Source organism: Struthio camelus, chromosome W, assembly GCF_040807025.1.
Source record: "Struthio camelus isolate bStrCam1 chromosome W, bStrCam1.hap1, whole genome shotgun sequence".
In the NCBI taxonomy this organism is placed as follows: domain Eukaryota; kingdom Metazoa; phylum Chordata; class Aves; order Struthioniformes; family Struthionidae; genus Struthio; species Struthio camelus.
In genome coordinates this window covers 3,979,164-3,995,008 of record NC_090981.1, presented here as the reverse complement: position 1 = coordinate 3,995,008, position 15,845 = coordinate 3,979,164, and the positions used below count along the sequence as shown (strand labels likewise).

Sequence of the window (15,845 nt, the reverse complement as noted above, 5' to 3'; positions counted from 1 at the left end):
TGTGAACTTCATACCACCGTCCAAAGTGTGAAGTGTCATTTGTGCTCTAGGGAGTCTGTATGGCAGACTCAGATCCCATCTTCATATGGCTGATAAGAGAAATGCAGTCTGCTGGCAAATAATGTCTGTTCAGCACTATACAGGGCCAAATTCTCCCCTCTCTTTGCTCTGCATCAATCCTATGGAAGTCAGCGGCTGTGTTTTAGGTCATTTTAGTTATTCTTGTAGCAACCTAATAACTTTCATGCTTAGTTGTCCCATGACCAACTTATCTAAAGTATTTTCTCCCTAGACCTTTAACACACAAGTTTTTCTTGCAGAATCATTTTAATAGATGCTCCAAATGTTCCTGCCTTTTTATTTTACTTTTGGCTGTGCCTCACAAGGTAGAGCTTGACGTTGTTTACCTGAATGATGTCAGCAATATAGCTTTTTATGTGCATTGAGACCAATTGATGGGATTACTTGGTTAAAGGAATTGCCACAAAATTCACCAAATTGCCTCCAGATATTCCAGCCATTGAGGTTCTCTATCTCCTATTTTTAGTTCTTGGAAAACATTTCTGCCAATCAGATCTTTTTCTTAATTTAATGATCTCAACCTTCATCCTCTTCCTGCAAATATAACAAGATTACAGGGAGAATTCTTCCTTCAGATCAATTCTTCCTCTCTACTTCCTCCCCACCAATGATAGATGTGAAATTCCACTCTATATCCTCTTTTTCTTCTCACCAGCACACACAAGGCTTCTTCTGTTTCAACTTTGCTAATTCTGTCGTGGCTTTCCTACTCCTGGCAGATCTAGAAATCTCTGCTGAGTTGTATATGTTGCCTTTAAATACAGGATTAAAAAAAAAGAATTGGAATTTTCATAATGGATAAGCCACTGACTTACCAACAGGAAAACATATATATAGCCACACATTGTCAGTATGTATCTGCTCAACAGTAGTGTTATCTATATAAAGATTGAATGAACCTTCTTTAGTTGATAGCCCTTCCCCATTAAAAGCTGTATCAAGGATTTTACATTTTTGATGAAGAAGAAAGTATCTTTGCATTTGACAGAGAAAAAGTTATAGGTTACATTAACCTTCTCACTCCTTTGAAAAGTAATCTTACTATGTCAGTAATATCAGATTCAATAACCGCAGCTACTCAGACTTGACTCCAGATGTCTCTCTCTGTACTTTCTTTGCTATGATTCAGTTAATAAAAATCTTACTTAGCATCACTTGCTTTATCATCGCTTCCCTAAAATCTAAGCAATTTTCTGTCTCAGCTGAATTTTTTGCATATCATGCAATTCTCACTCTTAGTGACTGTGACTATTGCAGGTGGCTAGAAAAGATCTCCCAGATATGGCCTTTGGCCAAAGTTAATGTGTCAAGACTTCTGCTCCTTTACAAAGTGTACTGGGGATTATGCAGGGATCATTTTATCCATGACAGTAATGTATTATTCAAGACCTTCACTGGAATCAGGAAGCCTCTTTTACTGTTCTACTGTTCTTGCCCTACTGGTACTTTGTTCAAAAGCAAGGACTGAAGACTTTTAAAAAAAAAATCTGAATTTTGCGTATTAATTGCTGTTGTGTACTCGTTAAAGTTGTATCTCATGCTAAGAGGCAAGTAGAGATGCTGAGAATGGTCCCAGACTTTCCAGTGGTAGCATACACAGAAGGAGGCACTGTGGCAGCACCTATGCTAGCTCATACGCAAGACGTGTTTGCACAGATAGGTACAGCAGGTCTGTTTTTTCAGAAGAGACTAGCAAATGTGGAGGTCTTGAAACTTGAGAAACAGATTCAGCATCACAGAGGTAATACTACATCTGCATGAAATGAAATACTGTGTCATTGCAGAAATTCAGAGCAGCCAGACTACAGTGCCTCCTTGGCAAATCACCACTTAACAAAGCTCCAATATTCCCCTCCTGGCATGGCACATGTAGATATTTCCTGCAATGATCACTTTCAAGCCAATAGGCGAGAGATGCCTAACAGGTCACTGCCCTGCTCCCTAAGAATAATTTCTGACTTAATTACAGTAGTAACGACAAAATTTTTCATTAAAACCAAACAAAAAAAGAAAAGATTGTCTTCTCTACATTTCAGAAAAAAACTTTAAAAACAACTAGCCAGATTTCTAGAATTTCACCTTCAAGGGTCATGCACTATTAAAAATGACACATAATTAAACATTCATCCTATCAGGTGCTAAAACTTCTTAAAGAAGCTCCTTTTCATTATTGGATCATTCACTGTGATGTTATGAGGCCATTCATCACATCAGTAACAAGACATGGACATAAAATGCAAAAGACCTGAAAGGACCGCAGTCAAAAGATGGTGGGATAGAGACAATAGTGTACACAGCAGGCAGCATGGGCAGAAAGAGAATGAAGAGCAGCATGGCCATGTAGAAGTTGTTGGATCTGGAAGCCTTGAAGATCCTCTCCTGGGGGACATTGCAGCACATCACTGCCCAGCACTGCAGGTACATGGAAGTATGGAGGTGGAAAACGTTGATTGCTGGGAGGCATGGAGCATAAAAAGATCCCATCCTAGAAACCAATCAAACAAAATATAACCAGTTTGTTGTAGAATTTCTGCCTTGCTAGTTATGCCACCCATTTCCTTCTTTCATATTCTTGCTTTACAGCTATACACACTGTGCATACAGAACTCTAGTTCATAAAATGTTGTTTAAATATTTTTTTACTGGTCTTGTCTCTCCAGTCTTGCCTTAAGAAGAACTCCAGGCATATGGAGAAAATTCTCCATATGAAATTTTTCTTTCAAAGTTCCAAAGCCCTTTTTCTCTGCAAATAAAATGACCACTTAATGAAATATTATCCACTCTTACTTTGACCCTTTAATTCAGGTAGCATCTCACTTGTGTTGTGTACAGAAAGATAACCCAAACTTAGATATTATCAAAATAATCTAGCTTATTCTTTATTATTGTTTTAAATATATTAGCACCATTTTAGGAAGGATATTTTTGCTAAGTTGACATTTATTTTACTTCTGTTACCATGGTTATTTAGTGCCTCATTCCCATAAACTGCTTATTAATCTGCCAAATATCATGTTTTCCTTATTATCTACAGCTGCATGGTTATGACATTGAAACAGTTGAGATCATTTTATTTTTATCTGACCTTGTTTCTTGTGCCATGCTGACTGAAGAGCAATCATTTTCATCAGCCTGGCCAAATGATACAGAATGCAAGAGACCAGGAATCGTCGTCTTCCTTGACCACTGGCCAGGTCACCAGGGCTGAGCCGCTTTGCCTCCAAGTGCCTCAGCTTTCCTACTTATAAAATGGGAAGTAGATAGACTTCTTTACATGGTTGGAAAGACCTCCAGAGTACAGAGATATGACAGAATGAATATATGATATTGATATCACTCCTTCCTCATTTCATACATCTTTAATGAAAAGAGACAGCAAAGATATTGGTAGTCTATGGTTGAAGGCAGAGAGCACTTCATGGTCCTGCTCCTTATGCTCACAGAAATCAGTTGCAAAATACTCAGCTTTGGCAAGTTGAAACTCTGGGTAATTCATGGCTGCTATCATAAGTTCTAGGTATAACATTTATTATAAGGTAGAGGTATTCTTGCAATGCCTTGCAAATGCCTTGCAATCCACTCGTTTTGTGAAAACAGAGAGAAAGAGAAGAAAGGAATTTTCCTAAGCACATGGTCTCTCTCTCATGCAGAAATATAAATGCACACATACATGCCTCTCAAATCCTTTCTAGCTCTGTGATACAGCCAACGTACCAGGTGCACCTTAAACTTGTTATTCTGTTTCAGATGAGCACAAGCATGTGCAGTAGAATATGTAAAACTACATAAAACAGAAACAAATTTATCCTATATATGTATTAATGGCAACCATGGTTTTTGAAGTGTATATTTATTACAATTCAGTCACCATTTTTTTTACTATTCTAATATATTTAGTTCAGTTGAAATCATCAGACCTTTTTTTAAAAAAAACATCACAGCTCTAGTGCCTTACTTGGCCCAGTAAATATCAATTGGCATGTAAATGTGATCTCAGCTCTGCAATAAGCAGTAAGCAGATAGATGCTGTATCTATATAGCATCACTAAGGCACAAGTCACAGATTCTGTGATGGACCATGTATATTGGGACATTGAGCCATAGAAGTGCATAAAGTCTGTATGTGTAATGAAGTATAAAATGATAGCTGCTACATATAAAAGTGTTCTTAGAGAGTAATCAGGAATCTCCTCCCTCACCCAGTTCCCAACTTCTTCCAACTACAGAGTGATTTCCAACCTCTCTTCTAAAGTGTTAATTACAGCAGCAGAAAGTGTGAGTGAGATCAATTGTGTATAAAGTTTGCAAGCAGTGGTTACACTGCAGCATCATCAATTTTGACAAACAGCAGCATGAGAAACGCTTCCTATTAGAAACTAGGACATCACTCTTAAAGCAGACAAGAATATACTGATTGCAAAGCTAAGCTGATTATTTAACTCTAAGTGCCATGTGCAGTGTAGGTCCCCTGCACTTCAGCAGCAGGTTGGACTCACTCTGCCCATGCACTGACAGCATGAGGCAGATAAGTGGCCATGGCTGATGCTGTGCTTGTCCTACCAATGCACTCTTCATCTGAGCAAGCTGGTGGGCTTGTAATGCCCTTTGCGAAAAGTCTAATCAGCAAAGTTCTATCAAAGTTAAATAAATCGGGCCTAAACAAGAATTAATTCAGAGGAGAAGTCAATAGTGCTTGAGGAGGACAGTTCCTGAGAAAGACAGAGCATCTCACATAAGGAGTTAACAACCTGCTTTCTCAGCAGACCCCACTCAGGTAAAGACCAGAAATGTGATGAAACTTAGATCTCTCATGCAGCAAGGTTGAACACTAATACTGCAGCGGTAGCATTTTATGTGCACACACACTCATACACAACTATATGTAAATTTGTTGTAAGGCTTTTTTTCACAGAACACATGGGAAAAGAGTCTAAGATGTTTTGAAAGACTGAAGTTCAAAGCAAAAGAATATAGGCCAGTTGCTTGCTCTGTTGTCACAAAGGACCACAGTCATGAACCCAGCTTTATACTGGTTGGTCTTACCTGCTCATTGCAAAATACTGATGCATCCAGCCCTATAATCTTAGCCCAGAACTAGTTTTGAAATAATTCCACTGATTTCAGTGTGTCAGAGTTTGGTATATATCGCACTACACTTCCATCAAACTAAAGTAATGAGGTAGGATCAGCATGTCAGAAGAACCTTTCACAGATACTGCTAATTCTTGCAGTCCTTCAGGGAATGCTGACCCACAGGAGACCATTAGGACACAACACCCTTTGCCACACCTACCAGATCATGCCTTGGTTAAAGATCAGTCCCAGCACATTTCCACTTATCTCAAACTCTGAATATGATGACTGAAAGAAATAACACAAATGCTTTCATTAGGCTTGCACAAAGGGTTTTAAGATGATTTACAGTAGATTAAAGCTGTCACAAACATACTGGCATTGTCTTGTCAAGACTCTTGTTGCATATTATCAGTGAATCATAAAACAAATCAATATGACTCAAAGCCAACAGGCAGACTTGAATACAGCTTGCAGCATTTTATTGAAGATCCTTTTGAACTGTTTGTACAGAGGAAGGTGCTAAAAGAGAATAAAAATAGTTCTGGGTATTGGTTAAATTTTAAAATAATAATTTGTCAACTTCCAATTGAAGTGACTAATAGAGATTGTGATGGTCATCCAGTCTGCTCTCCAATATAGTACAAGCCATGAGGCTTCCCTGAATTAGTTCCTGTTTGAACTATAATATATTTTCATATTTTAAATTTAACAATTGTGCTGTTGAATAATACATTTTAAGCATTGATAGATGGTGCCAATGGTTAATTAACTTCCCTATTTAACATGCATATCTTATTTCTAATCTAAGTTTGTTCAATTTTTACTTCAAGACTCAGTCATTGGGTCTCATTATTGCTTTGTCTGCTAAATTGAAGAGTACTGTATTGTAAATTTTTGTTTCCAGTGCAGATACATAGACTGTCATCAAATCATTCCTTAGTCTTCTCTAAACCAGTCATCTCATTCTGTTTTTCCAAACCTTAAATCATTTCCACAGATCTTCTCTTACCCTGTTTATTAGTGTGTCTCTAATTCATGAACACTTTTCAGTTGCAAACACTGAATACACTGCATTTGAGCAATGATTGAGATACACACATATTTGTTTGTGTGCACATGGATGTGTGCATGCACACCTGAACAAAATTTTCTGGTAGGAAATAAGAGCTGTAAATTTTTGGTTTACACCAAAATGTTTCATTCAAACATATTATCCATAGGATTTTATGTTGTCACAAGGTTTTGTTTAATCAGCTCTCTCATAATAGTCAGTTATACTACACCACAGCTGGTGACTTGCATGATTCACTGTAGTGGGTGGGCTAGAAGATCATGAATGATGTATACCATCCAAGTACTAATTACTGACGACTGATAGAGGGAGTAAGGGCATGAGGTTCAAAAATAACTATTCCCTTGAGGCTGAACCAACCCAAAGATATTCTATTAAAAGGGCTAAATTAAAGTCACTCTTTTGAATTATACTGTTGGAATGTTTGCAGCCCCTGTGCTTTTTCTACATAGTTTTGTGTGCATGTACAGATATTTATGTGTATGTTTGCATCAAACTGTTATATTTATGTTGTGTGTATTTATGAATTTGCTTCCATACAAGGAAAGATTAAATGGACTAGTAATCTTTGACTTGGAAATAGTTGACTAAAGGGAGCTATACAGAGGAGTAGAATATCATAAATGATGTGGAGAAGGTGACTAGCATCATATGGACCTGAATAATGTGTCACTTTTTTTCTTAACATAGGAGCTAGCAGTATCAGACAAAACAATCTGAAATTGAATTTTTAAACAAACAAAAGGAAGTGCTTTTTTACACTGCATGCAAATTAATTTGTGGAATTCATTGCCAAAGGAAGTTTTGTTTGTCAAAAATATTTAAGGGTTTTTAAAAAGTCTAAAAATTAATGAAAAAAAGCTACATCACAGCTACTAACCACAATGTCACAGGTATAGCCTCTTGCTTCGGAAGATTTTAAGCTCAGAGATTGCCAGAGATTCAGTGGTTTTCAGCCTGCATTTCCACTGCTGGCTGTTTTCTGAGACAGGATACTGGACCTGAGGGACCCACTATAGCCATTCTTATATACTGCCAAACAAAAATTTCACTGTTTTATTAATAATAAATTGGAGTCTATAGTACCAATGAAAACTATCAGTTGAGTTTGCTAAATATGTATTGCTGATCAGGACAGAAACTGTCAAGTGAACACAGGGTAATTTTCAAATTTAAGTCTGTCAACAAAATGAAAAATCTGGACATGACTCACCCATGGATTCCTAGTTCTTTATAGTCTCTAATAATGTAAAGACTTAGAAAAAAATTGCATTTGAGATGTTCCTTTAGATCAATTTCTAGTTTTTTTTGCACAGAAAGAACAGCACAAAGATTCCAGGCTACAGCACCGACTCCGATTCCTTAAATCAGGAATCTCTGATTCTTTCATTCTTTAAATGCAGCAGATCTTTTCCCTGGGGCACTAACTGCATTCACTCTGTACAACTAATATATTCAGCATCCCACACCAGCAAATGCATTGTTGATGCTTTGAGAACAATAATATATAATGGAAATGAGGCATCCCCTCATTCCTGGATAAATATGCCACAGCTCCCATTAACAGCGATGAACCCTTTGTGTGTGGGCTGTGAGGCTCACTCTCCCTGCTTACTGACAGTCAGGAGCTGCTCCCTATAACATCGCTCTCTATCTGTATATGGCTGTCTGGCTAGAAAGAAGGATGGTATCTGTTCAGCTCTTTAGTCCAGTACCTCAATTAAAGCTCTCTCCTTTATAGGCTTTGTTCTATTGATTTAATTACTATAGCATATTCCTTTAACATAACTAATGGTAAAAAAGCAAAGAGTAAGAATTAAGTCTGAAGTGTTAACGGACAAACTGGTGCTTCTATAACTGGCAAACCCAGTTCAGGACATGCTGTCTTACAGCATGCTGCCTTACAGCACGCTGCATGGCTCCCAGCTTTGGGAGACTGCAGGCATCGCACAGATCATGCATTTAGTAGCCCCATCCAGCTGCTCTGGATATCTAAGGGTATCTCAAATAGCACTAGGCACTGTATTTCAGCAGCTGAATTCCACCCTTAGTGAACGCTTTAAACCATGTGAGTAAGGTTTGTACCTTACTGTAACATTCAGGATGCTAACTTTTGTGCTACCCTGAAAAGAGTGAAGGGAAAATATCAATTGAGTTTCTGTGACAGCATGCTCTGTCTCTCTGCCAAGTCAAATGCACAATGGGCAATAGCACTTTACAACACAAATATATCATTTTAAATGTATGAGTAATCCCATTGGAAAGCTGCATGCTCCAGTAGCTTGCTGACTGGAGTGTTAAATAGAAATATCCTTTGATCCCTTAGAGCCTCCCTATTGCATAGCTTGCTATCATGCAGAGACTTTGAGCATCCCCTTACCCAAAGAAATCCTCACTGAGTTATTGATTATGGATACACCAAAGGGTACAGTGAAAGAGAAGGCTCCCTGTAGCCTCCCCCTCTCAGATACATCAACATAGACCAAATCATAACTAAATCTGAAAGCTTTTTCTAAAGCCTACACAGAAGTTTGTAATTCCTGCAGAGAATGAGAAGAGTGTCCCATTGACTGTATTTCTCAGCTATGTAGTAAGACTTAAAGGTTGTCAACTTCTTTGGCCTTGGATGCCAGCAATATGGAGATGATGCTCTGCTCTGCATCACCTTTATTGTCCTTCATCAAAAACAAATACTGCTACCCCACATCTTTCTCAGTCCCTGCATAAACAGCAGCTGATTCAGAGTAAATGGCAATAGAGAATAGGCTTCAGGAAGCCCAAATGGCAGCAAAAGGGAAGCCAAGTCTCCTTAAGTAAAGAGTCTGTCCTACAGTCACCAGAATGGCTTTCAATCTTGCATTCATTTAGGCTCTTTCATTGATCTTGGATATCCTAATAGGGAAAATGTCCAGACTATCACTTCAGCATCTTTGGAAAATACCAACTCTGAGCTATTTCCGGTCAGGCCTAGCCTTGGCTACAGAGATTCATGCGTTCCCCACATCCAGACTAAGCTGTTGCAATGGCTATGGTACATCTGAAAACATGAGGAAGCTCCAGAGGCAATTTAAGTATATGAAAATACATTGTTCCAGAGCTCCACAAGCTGTGCTGACTCTCTGCCCATACTATGTTCAAATTCCAACATTTGATATTGCTATTGCAAAGGTTATGACTTGTTTGTCCACAAGATGTCTGGCTGGTTGTCTCTCTCCAGCCCTACACCAGCCCTGGTTGAGACACAGTGTCTCAATTAACAGGGAGAAAGCTGAACCTTGCTATAATAGCTGAAATTTCATAGTGGTTCAACAATAGCAGTGAGATTGCCATACCAGAAACCACAAAAACAACAAAACTTTTCCTCTGAATAATAATAATTTCCCTAAAGGTGGCTCTCATTAAAACAAGAAAATCATGTACTTGTGAAGGTAAAACTATGAAGAAGTGAAGACAAATAAGAGGATGGCAGGACAGCTATGATAGCTGTTCACGCAGACATACCCGAGATAGCTTTACATGACTTAGCTCTTTTCCATAACAGTTAGTATGTACAAGAGAGGCTTCAGGAGAGGTTTTGCAAACTTTCCCAGTACCCTGGCAAGTGCCTCACAGGTGAAAACTGCAGCCATCAGTGTAGCTATCTTAGCCAGCTAATTTAAATCTAGCTCAGATCTGTTTAAAAGAGAGAAAGTCTCTCCAGAGTGAAGAGCTGGCATACCCACATACTTATGCTACAGGACTCATTAACTTTGTTTCAGCTAAACTAATTCTGGCAAACAATATAGCTAATAACATTTCTAGAGCAACTTCTTTCATATTTTTCCCCACAAACACTGGCTGCCTCAGTATGTTAGAAACCATTTAAGAGCCTGTCTGAAAGCCCACAAAAATCAATGAGAGCCTCTCCATTGTATTCTGTAGAACTAGGGATGAGGCTTTAAAACAGAAATGTGTAAAAAATGTGTACAGTTTGCTTACACAATCAAATGGATAACAATACTTTTCCTAAGGTTACCAAAGCCTATGGAACAAGATAGATATAAAGACAAAAGCAAATTCTGAGAAAAGCTAATGCTTAATTTTGTTCTGGGATTTTGAAGGTGACATGTCTAGTCAACTATAAACTCTGGAGGCTTGAGAGGAAAATTTAATTTACTACAGAAATGTCAAGTGATAATCTGACAAAGACATTTAAAATAGCAAATCAGATACTTACAAATCCATACTCTAAGTCCCAGCACCAGCAGTAATTGAAAAACCTAACAAAGACAGCTCTCAAGAAATCACCAATTAGAATCGTGATATATGTTGTCATTGTGTCAGAGACTGTCAGCTGCACAAACTCCTGTTAAAGCAATATTTTATTTTAAGAATATATTCAGGTAATTAATAATTATAATAATAATGAAACAGCAGACTAGATCTCTACATGTGCTTACCCTAATTCAACATAGAAAAGACTCTTTGCTCCTCCTCTACATTCACCAGTTCTGAGAGATGCCAGGAGAAAAACTGACCCTCATTTGTTGCTCTAATTTGTATTCACATTTTCTCAGCCAAGATTTCCAAAGTATAATCAGACCAGGAAAGCCTTCCACCCAAAACTGCTGCTATAATGGAATTCTTAGCTGATATCTTAAATCCTTTTTGGTCCCTATAACATTGGGAAGATTCAAAAAAAAAGGCTTACTTCCTATAGGAGCACCAACTCCCACTGAATATGGAGAGGAAAGAAGAAAATCTTCATTCTTCTAATATCCTTTCAGTAAGCCCCGCTAAATCCTACTGTGTCAGGCCTTACCCCAATTGCCCAGAAAACTGTTATTCTCTCTGACCTCAAATTAAGAAGAAAGTTAACACAGGGATGAGCTTTTGGTGTTCTTAGCTTATCATTCAGTGCTAGTCAGAAGACCAGAGGGGCTGTGCAAGGGTAAGGCGGGGGCACGGCCCGGACTCCCGGCAGGGACGGATGCACAAACACAAGGCACACCAGGGTCGATACTGCGCGTTTATTACCTCTGCGTCTGGGCGGGGGTTCCCCAGCGATTTCCCGATCGAGGCACTAATGGAGCGGGAGAGTCCCTGGCACCGCTGAGCGTCGGTCCAGGGCGAGGAACGCCGGGGGGGCACTATGTGAGGTTTTTATGGACGGCACACATGCGCAGCAAGCACATTGAGCTCATCGCTGCTTCCGATTCAGAGCCCAGGTGCAGCGCCACACTGGCACGGGCTCGGCCGTGTGACTGTGGGTCAGCGTGCCCAGCGGATGCTCCTTTTCCCACGGGACGGTCTGGCTAGCTTCCATCGCCTAGCTCCTCGACCTTCCTCCGCGTTTTCCCGTACACTCCACCCCCAAGATGGAAAGCTAGTTACAGGCCGTCCCAAGTTTCAGAAGGGCACAGGGTATGAGGGCAAGGGAGTTTGCAAAGCAAAGAAATCAAAACATAACATAATACAAAGCAAAGATAAACAAGCGTCCTCCTTGTATGAGGTGGCCCAGCCATCCCGTTAGGGAGCCAAACCAATTAGCCAGCCAGGCATCTCCATCATTCTGCCAGATATGTTGGATAATGTCTTGCAAGTGGCTGATAGCGTTCTCAATAGACGCTGATTCATCAGTGATGTTAAAACAGCCCAGCCTGGCGAAGTCATGACATCTGTGGTTATGTCGCAGTAGGAGACAGTCAATCACTAGACAGCTTTGCAGTGTTCCTTGCCGTACTGCTCCCAACTCTTTATTTAAAGAGGCAATGGCTCCAAATGTCCAATTCAAGCCTTGAGCTAAAGCACAGGCAACATGCTCTAACTGTAATTATGCGCCACCACCCCCAGGATCCCAGCTAGGCTTAACAATAGGCCTAAGGCTTCTGCATGAGAAAATAAACTTACATGGGGGTTACAACTGGCATCTAGGATATGCCGTGGGGTCCTTCACTGCTCTGTCACAAAGCAAAGGATGGTTAAAGTAACACAACCTACAGCGCATGGGCCACCAGTGATGCTGGCCAGCACATATGTATATGCTGCAGTGCCCCACAGAAGGAACCATCCTGGTGGTAGCATCAGGTGAGCAGACACATAGGCAATATTCATAGTGTCATTACAAATTAACTGGGTATTGGTTACGTTCCGCAGAACAGAGGTAGCATTTACAAAGCAAAAGCAAATACCTGCTTTAGATAGGTTAGCTATACGAAAAGAGTAAGTCCAAGGTGTCAGATTTTGGGAAACAATACCCAAATTGCATACATTCATGGGAATAACAGAAATATCAAAATCTTTCAGAAAAGTGTAACTCGGCAATGCCACGAGCGGAGGTGGCACACCTATGTAACACGTAGTTAAGACATCATCCACTGATCGTCCTCCTGCAATACAGAAAGCAGAGAGGTTAGCTGATCTTTGTGCGAGCCAGATCCATGTATTCACATGGGAAGCTGGATGGTCTTGTGGATCAATGGCATCTGTCGTGGCCAGCAAGAGGCAACATCCCAACAGCAACTTACAGATGCCGGCGTGATAACCTGTTGATGGGAAGATAGAAAGGCTTGGTATCGCCATCAGGAAGAACTAGAGCAGTGGCTCCTGGGCCATCTGCTAAAACAGTGCCAGGCTGTTTTCCCTTTGAGGAGTTAGTATCCACACACTGGCTAGAGAGTGCACTGAGGGTGTTTGCTGAACTTGGGGCACTCCGGCACTGTGGATCAGAATTCCTCGCAGCATTGGTGCTCCCTGCGAGACATCCACTGGCGTGGATACGGCTACCTGGAAAGATAAGTCTTGAGAAGAGGTCAACAAGAGTGGGGCTATTTGAACAGGCATTAAAGGTGTAAACAGCCATACACACTGTGAAGGGCAGTCAAGTCTTAAATGTACGCTTACAACTCTTTGTTCAGTAATCATCAGTTGCTCGGGTGTATAGAGTTCTACCTCCCCGGAGGCGAGTATGCGGGGGCAATCCCCCCTTCCATTACAGATATCCGAGCGGGAATCGCTAGGGTTGGCTTGGCTTGTACTCGCTCATAGGGAGGAAGCGTTCCAACACGCCCGTTGTTAAGCATAAACGGCGCTTGTGGGAGCATGCTCGCCCACCCCCTTAACATCTGCGCGGTGGTAAGTTTCCGAATTTGTTCCTTCAGCAGGCCATTCATTCTCTCTATCAATCCACTAGCTTGAGGGTGGTATGGTATATGCAAGACCCAAGTGATCCCCAAGTCCTTTGCCCATTCTTGTACTACATGGCCTGCAAAGTGGGTACCTTAGTCACTCTGTATTTCTTTTGGTATGCCATGAGTATACATGAGCTGCTCTAAGCCCCGCACAGTAGAGGATTGATTCGCATGGGAGGTAGGATATGCATACATAAGGCCTGCGTAGGTGTCTGCAGCAGTTTATGCATACTTTCGCCCCTGTGAGGGGGGCAATGGGCCTACGTAATCTACTTGCCAGGTTGCAAAGGGTTGTTCGCCTTGCTCGATGTGCCCATATGTGCTGGTGAAAGGCACTTTTGTTATCTTCATACAAACGGGACAGCTAGCACATGCTGTCTTACACCAATGTAACGCCAACATGGGATGGCCTCGTGCTAGATCCCAAGCCTGAGCGGTGATGGGGCCACGATGCCCTGATCGTTCATGCGCTTGCCAAGCTTGCTTTAACTCCGAGGGAGTTGCCATCTGGTCGACTGCTGTATTATGCTGAGTTTCGAGGGTCTCTTGTTTCTGATGAGCGTCAACATGTCGCACAGACACAGCTTTAGTTTGCAGCGTCCCAAATCCTTTCCCACAAGGGGCTCCCCCAGAGTTCCTTATCATGTATCTGCCACTGTGCGGCGACCCATGTTGGTAACCAGGTCCGCAGACCCTTGTATACTCCCCAGCTATCCGTATAGAGGTAGCGTGCATCTCCCTCATCGCGAGCTATAGCTGCGGCCTTTAATTCTGCCCGCTGACTTGAGTATCCCGTTCCTGAGGCAAAACAGAGAGTATCCGTGGCAGGATTATATGCTACGGAGCGCCACGCTCGCTCTCCTGCCCAGGAATACGCTGCACTGCCATCAGAAAACCAGGCCCACTCCCGTTGCTCAGGAGATCACGTCTCGAAAGGAGGCGCCTCTTGGACAGGCGATGGCTCTATTGGGGGAGTGGGTTGGGGGGGGGGGCGGCAGCCTCTCTGGCTCCAACAATAGAGGCATGTGCTCAAAACCTACTTCCCCCAACAAGGTTGTGTGCAGGGTACTCAGGTCCTTTCTCCCCCACCTTATACCAGGCTTGTAAATAGTGTTTCCATTTCCACTGAGTTGCAGCTTGGGCCACCCCCACATGGGCCCTGACTATATCATCAGTCACCCAGGCCTGGATGGGGATGGGGGTGTGTACAGTCACCGGGTCATGTCCTGTAACTCGTTCGATATCCTGCAAAGCCCACACCACAGCCAAAAGCTGTTTTGCCAGAGGTGTATACTTTGCTGTGGCCCCTTGCAGGAAACGGGACCAGAAACCTATAGGTTCCTGCCTTGCGTGAGCACATTGTTGCCACAACCCCCAAGACACCGTATCCCCCATAACCGTTACCTCCAGCTCAAAAGGTTGTCCCTCTTATGGAGGGAATAGTTCGGAGTGTTGGACCACTGCCTCCTTGCACAGATCAAAGGCTTGCTGCTGTTCTTCAGTCCATCGCCACTGGCTACTTCTTTTGGCCAAACGCTGTAGCGGCCGCATTAAATATGCTAAGTGGGGTATAAAGGTCCGCCAGAACCTCAAAAGGCCCAAGAAAGCTTGTAGTTGTTTTACAGTAGTGGGAACAGGGTACTGTTACATAGTATTGCGCACTTTCTCAGGGACAGCTTTCGTCTGCCCCCTCCAGACTGTCCCTAGGAATCGCACACTGATGTCCGGCCCCTGCACCTTCTTAGGGGTCACAGCCCACCTCTGCTCCTGTAGGGTCTGTACTAGCAACGATAGCTGCTCATGTACTCGTTCTTTAGAAGGTCCCATTATCAAAATATCATCAATGTAACGATGGATGGTACACCCTGTAAGGGGGGGAAGGAGATCAGCTGAGACCATCTGGTGGCAAACGGTGGGGCTATGTTTATAGCCCTGAGGAAGGACTTGAAACGCATATTGGTTGTTATCCCATGGAAACGCGAATTGATCTTGCGATTGCCGGGACATAGCAATGGAGAAGAATGCATTCGCCAAATCAATGACAGCTTTCCATTCCTGCAGATGTTTCCCTGCTCCTTCTAGCAGAGTTACCATGTCAGGTACTACGGCCACTAACGGTGGGGCAATTTTATTTAGCTCCCTATAATCCACAGTCATACGCCATGACCCATCAGGCTTCCAAACAGGCCAAATAGGACTATTCAAAGCCGACAGGGCAGGGCATATCATTTGGGTATGCAATAAAGCGTCTATAGTTTCCTGAAACTCCTTTTCCCCACCAGGAATCCCATATTGCTTCACTTGCACCACAGTGGGGGGAACCGGTAAATCCACGGGGTCCCATTTTGGATACCCTCTAATCAAAGTGATGGATCACAACTGCGGTAACACAGGACTCCTTCCAAAGGAGAACAATCCTTGCAGGGTCTGAATATCTCTGCCCAGTA

General features: G+C 42.0%; 1 pseudogene; it reads right to left on the bottom strand.

Moving 5' to 3' along the window:
• The window catches only part of LOC104137996 (transmembrane channel-like protein 1), a 43,780-nt pseudogene that overhangs the window by 4,031 nt on the left and 23,904 nt on the right, over window positions 1–15,845 (bottom strand).